Source organism: Arachis ipaensis, chromosome B1 (assembly GCF_059453495.1).
Source record: "Arachis ipaensis isolate K30076 ecotype BB chromosome B1, ASM5945349v1, whole genome shotgun sequence".
Classification (NCBI taxonomy): domain Eukaryota; kingdom Viridiplantae; phylum Streptophyta; class Magnoliopsida; order Fabales; family Fabaceae; genus Arachis; species Arachis ipaensis.
The window spans coordinates 34,332,169-34,338,026 of record NC_142436.1 but is presented as its reverse complement, the minus strand read 5'-3'; the positions used below and the strand labels follow the sequence as shown (position 1 = coordinate 34,338,026).

At 42.1% G+C, this 5,858-nt stretch overlaps 1 non-coding gene across 1 annotated transcript; it reads right to left on the bottom strand.

The window, feature by feature from the left end:
* Positions 1-1,227: 1,227 nt before the first annotated feature.
* On the bottom strand, positions 1,228-1,334 carry LOC148576184 (small nucleolar RNA R71). Its single transcript, XR_015903366.1, has one exon. It is a non-coding gene; the product is annotated as a small nucleolar RNA R71 (small nucleolar RNA).
* Between the last annotated feature and the right edge of the window lie 4,524 nt (positions 1,335-5,858).

Genomic DNA, 5,858 nt, shown 5'->3' with positions numbered 1-5,858 from the left:
ACTCCCCATTTCTGATCTTACCCATTCTCTTTAATTTCTGCCATTTACTTTTTATGAGCAATTACCCCATTCCCGTTTAAGATTCTGCAATTTACTTTCCGCCATTTACATTCAGCTCTTTATTTCTAGCATTTACTATTTCTGCTATTTACTTTCCTGCCATTTAATTTTTTGCAAATCTCAAATCAAATTCTGGTTCGCTCAACTAGAACATTCCTCTAATTAAAGTTGCTTGATCAATCAATCTCTGTGGGATTCGACCTTACTCTATTGTGAGTTTTTACTTGACGACAAATTCGGTACACTTGTCGAAGAAAATTTGTTGAGAGACAAGTTTTGTGCATATCAAGTTTATGGCGCCGTTACCGGGGATTGATTTTGAATCAACAATGATTAAATTGGAGGATAACTAGATTGAGCATTTTTCTTTTGTTTGATTTAAATTTCTGTTGAGTTAATTTGCTTTCAGTTTTAGTTAATTTCTTCCCTTTCCCCTACTTTTTCGTTTATTTTTTTTAGTTATTTACAATTCAGCTCACTAACCCACTAACTGTTTGATATATTGCATCACTCACACTAACAGTAATTCTAACAGAATACTTTCTGCATCTATTTTCCTTGCTTGTACCTTGTTGGTTGTATGACAGGAAGGAGAAGCAGGGCTTCAACTTCCTTTGATTCTGAACCTGAGATGACCTTCCTTAGATTAAGGAGGGAAGCAAGAGGAAAAAGAGTAGTGGGTGCTGAGGAAGAGGAAGAGTACTTTGAACTAGACATGGAGGAGAATATGGAGAACATTCATGAAGAAGAGGCTCACAACCATGGCAGAGAAGGTCTAGCAAATCATGCTGGGCAAGAGAGAAGAGTTCTAGGCTCCTACATCAACCCAAACCCAAGAAACTATGGAGTAGAATTCAAAAGCCAACCATACATGCCAACAACTTTGAACTAAAACCACAGCTCATCACCCTTGTTCAGAACAACTGTTCATTCGGAGGAGGCGTCCAAGAAGACCCCAATCAACATCTAACCACCTTCCTGAGGATATGCGATACTATGAAGTCTAATGGTGTTCATCCTGACACCTATAGACTATTTTTGTTCCCTTTCTCACTCAAGGATAAGGCATCTAAATGGCTGGAATCCTTCCCTAAGGAGAGTTTGACAACCTAGGAAGATGTGGTGAACAAATTTTTAGCCAGATTCTATCCTCCTCAAAGAATCAACAGGCTGAGAGCTGAGGTTCAAACTTTCAGGCAGCAGGATGGTGAGACTCTATATGAAGCATGGGAGAGGTTTAAGGACCTAACAAGGAGGTGTCCACCAGATATGTTCAATGAATGGGTGTAGCTACACATTTTCTATGAAGGCCTTTTTTATGAATCAAAGAAAGCAGTAGACCACTCATCCGGGGGATCTCTAAACAAGAAGAAGACCATTGAGGAGGCCATAGATGTCATTGAAACTGTAGCAGAGAATGACTACTTCTATGCCTCCGAAAGAGGGAACACTAGAGGAGTGATTGAGCTAAACAATGTAGATGCTCTGCTGGTCCAAAACAAGCTCATTACCAAGCAATTAGCTTACCTCACCAAGAAGATGGAGAGGAACCAAGTAGCAGCAATCACCACCTCATCAACAACCCAAGAGGGAGTGAATGCAGAGGTAGAGAGTGAGCAGGAGCAAGCCAACTACATTGAGAATTCACCTAGACAAAATCATGACCCATACTCCAAGACCTACAACCCTGGTTAGAGGAATCACCCAAACTTTGGGTGGGGGAATCAACAAGATCAAGGCCAAGATCAGAGACGTCACAACCCCAACAACAATGCAGCTCACCAACAATTCACACAGAGAACATATCAACACCACCATAACAACACCTCTGCACATCCATATCAAAACCAAAATAACACTCCTCATCCTTCTACCTCTAATCCCAATCCACCATCATCTGATGACAGACTCTCAAGGATTGAGAACCTGCTTGAAGGCATATGCAAAGAGATTCAAGACAACAAGGTGTTCAAGGAGGAAGTGCGAGCAAATTTTAAGAACCAGGGAGACACTATCAAGAGGTTGGAATTTCAAGTGGGGTATCTCTCTGAGCAGATTCCCAAACCTACAGATGGATTCCCAAGTGACACAGAGAAAAATTCGAGAGGTGAAACAAAGAAAGTAAGATGGGAAGATTGCAAGATGGTCACTATAAGTGGTAAGGAGACTGAGGACAAACCAAACAAGCCGTCAAAACAACCTGGAGATACCTCGGCAGAGAAGAAGGAAAAAGATCACCAAGAACCAAAAATCTCACAACAGGAGCTGCTGAGATTCTATGCACCCTTTCCTCAACTACTCAATGGTGCTGTGGAGAAGAGAATATACTCAAGATTTCTTGACTTGTTTGCATCTCTGCATGTAAACATACCATTCATCAAGACCATCCAACAAATGCCTGCATACATCAAGTATATGAAGGAACTGCTTCCCAGGAAAATCTCACTCAAGGGAGGCCAAACTATAGTGATGAACAAGGAGTGCAGCGCCTTCATTCAACCAGAGTTGCCTACAAAAAGAAAGGACCCAGGGAGTTTCTACATTCCTTGTGCCATCGGAGAAACCATGTTTGATAAGGGACTTTGCGATTTGGGAGCAAGCATCAACTTAATGCCCTTATCCCTTATGAAGAGGCTGCAGATCAATGAGATAATGCCCACAGATGTAGTCATCAGGCTGGCTGATAAAACTCAAAAACAAGCAATAGGAGTGGTGGAAAATATGTTGGTAAAGGTTGGGAAATACTTCCTCCCAATAGACTTTGTCATATTGGACATGAAAGAGAGTCACACTCACCCAATCATATTGGGAAGACCATTCCTAGCTACAGCCAGAGCACTCAAAGATATAGAGCGAGGGGAGCTAATCTTGAGGATCCATGATGAACAACTCAGCTTTAATGTCTTCAAACTCTCACAAGAAACAGATCAAGAGAACAAGGAACCAAGGAAGAATCACAGTGAGATATTGAAGGAAGAAACAAGCACTAAAGCACAACCAGCACATCTGGGAACTCTCTTGATTGATGAACAAGGCAAACAGCAATTGCCACAGCTCAAAGAAAATCAAGAGGAACCCAAACCACCAGAATCATATGAGACCAGTAACCACATTTCCTTAGAGGAGGAGGTCATAAAGAGTAAGACAACATCACAAGGAACAAAGAAGAAGGTGCCAAGGAGGTGGAGGAACAAGAAGATCCCTACTGAGGACTTCTCTCCAGGGGATAAAGTGATCTCAGCTTACTTCCCAGATATCCCCCCTGATCTCCCCACTGTACCATCTCAGTTACCTAAGGTCTTCACTATCAACAGAGTTCTCTCCTTGGAACATGTAGAGATCATTGATACAACCACTGGATATAGGTCTACTGCCAGAGGAGAAGACTTGAAGCATTATCAACCTCCCTGATGAAGGAGAAACGTCAAGCTAGTGACGCTAAAGAAGCGCTTCATGGGAGGCAACCCATGTTTTATATGCTTTTAGAAAATAGTGAATAAGTCAATATTCATGAATTCCAATCCAAACTTGACAAACACTTGGTGAAATCCTTATTAGGCAGTATATAGTGAAGAATAAGTTTGGTGTTCAAAGCATGCCGAGAGAGCATGAATACAAACCAGAGCACGCTAATCTTGGAGCCTTGAATAAAACTTTTTCATCACAGTGCTACAAACTAAGTTTGGTGTCACCCAAGGTACCACCAATGTGCATATAAGGATACACAGTTAGTTAGTTAGTTGGTGTTCATGAATAAACAATCTAATTCTTTTTCTTTATTATTCTAGCCGTAAAGTTTAATTTCTCAATGATATTAATTTTTCTTATTTTATTTTTATAGGAAAAGGGAAAGGAGCATTGAAGGGGATTGATTGGACAATTAAATGAGGAAGGTTCGGACACCACAAGAGGAAGGTATTACACACGTGCATCAAGGAGGGATGCATTGGAAAATGTTGCCATGCAACATTGAAAAGAATGAGACCCTTGAAGACCGAACCAAGCCCCCTCATAAAGACGATGATCCTTGTGCCTATCCCCTGCAAAACCCCATCCGTCCATCCATCAACCACCACATCAATCCATACCCTTCATTCCCTCATCATTTCCCTATATAAGTGAGTCCTAGTTTGTACTTTCCCTTCACACTCAAACCCCCATTCTCCACACTTCACATTTTTGGCATCCAAATCACACCTTGTCCTAACCAACCAAATTCCTCATCTATCCGTACCTTCCACTCTCTTCACACAGCAACTCAAATTCATGGCAGCATCAAGCTCCAAGAGGCAAAAGAGGAAGGAACCAGTAGAGAGCATTCCTTTCGACGAGAAGAGATTCAAAACTGCGTTCCATGAACTCGAATTCGAACGGATAAAGCTTAAGAAGATACTGCCTGAGTTAACATTCCAAATTGACGAGGATGAGTGCCCACAGATTCGAGAGAAAATTGAACAAAGGGGTTGGCAAAGACTTACGAACCCGGAAGGAAGATTAATTCAAACCTCATCAAAGAGTTCTATGCAAATATGGTTAGAGAAGACAAAACCAAGGCTCCCACCTTCAAAAGTTACGTAAGAGGGAGAGAGGTGGACTTCAGCCCCAATGCTATAACAAGGACTCTTCAGTTGAAATCACCACATTTTGATGAGCTTGGTTATCAAGCAAGAGTAAGTAAGAGCCCTGATGATGATGAACTCGAACAAATCGTGAATGACATATGTGTTATAGCAGCTGACTGGGAGAGGTATGCGGATCGGAGACCCCGATTCATCAAGAGAGGAGACCTCAGCCCAGAAGCCAAAGGATGGTTCGAACTCGTGAGGAGGTCTATCCTCCAAGCCGCAAACAATTCTGAGGTTAACGTCACTCGAGCTACTATGGTACATTGCCTAGTACGGGGTGGAGATATCAACGTGCATGAACTGATAGCTGAAGGAATTCAAGAGTCAGCTGAGAAGATTGATGCGGGTGTCAGGCTTTGGTACTCCAGCACCATCCTCAGACTGTGCACGAAGGCCAGGGTTGTCTTCGAGGATAGCAACCCAGATTGGTTAAATCCTGAGAGGCTAATTACCTTTCAGCGTCTAACTTATACGACACCTGCTCAGCAACAAAGAAGGCCTCAAATAGGGAAACGAAAACCAAAAGAAGGACCTCACCAAGAAGAGTCTCATTAGGAAGAATATCAACAAGAAGAACATCATGACCCAACCAACTTGAATATGAATCACCTTCTAAGAGCCATTGAAGATTTGGGGATGAGACATATGGAAGGACAAGAACAAATACTACGCCTTCAGTCCAACTGGATGAGCCAACAAGAGGAGTGGCAGAAACAACAAATGGAGCAGCAACAGGAACACTACTCCCAACTCACTCAAGCCATCCACCAAGTTACTGAGAGGCAAGAACGTCAAGATAAGCACTTGCAAGAACTCAACCAGCGGCAAATAGCTCAGATGAAAGCATTCAATGAGTTCAATGTACTTAATGAAGGACGGCAACTACATAGGGAGGAGTTCAACGTAAACACTCAAGCCAAGTTGAACTACATGTCTAGTCATATGCATCATCTACACTATGCTATCCCCACATATGATGAGGTCCAAAAAAATTTTGTAGAACAAGAAGAAAGGAAGGTGAAACAGCAGAAGGAAACACTAAAGAAGAAGATGAAAGATGGTGGTTTCTGGAAGAAGTTGATTGGAAAAAGCAAAGGGAGTGGGAGTACGAGCACTCAAGAGGGACACAAAGAGGACAAACAAGGAGGGGAGCATGGGCATCCACATGAGTAA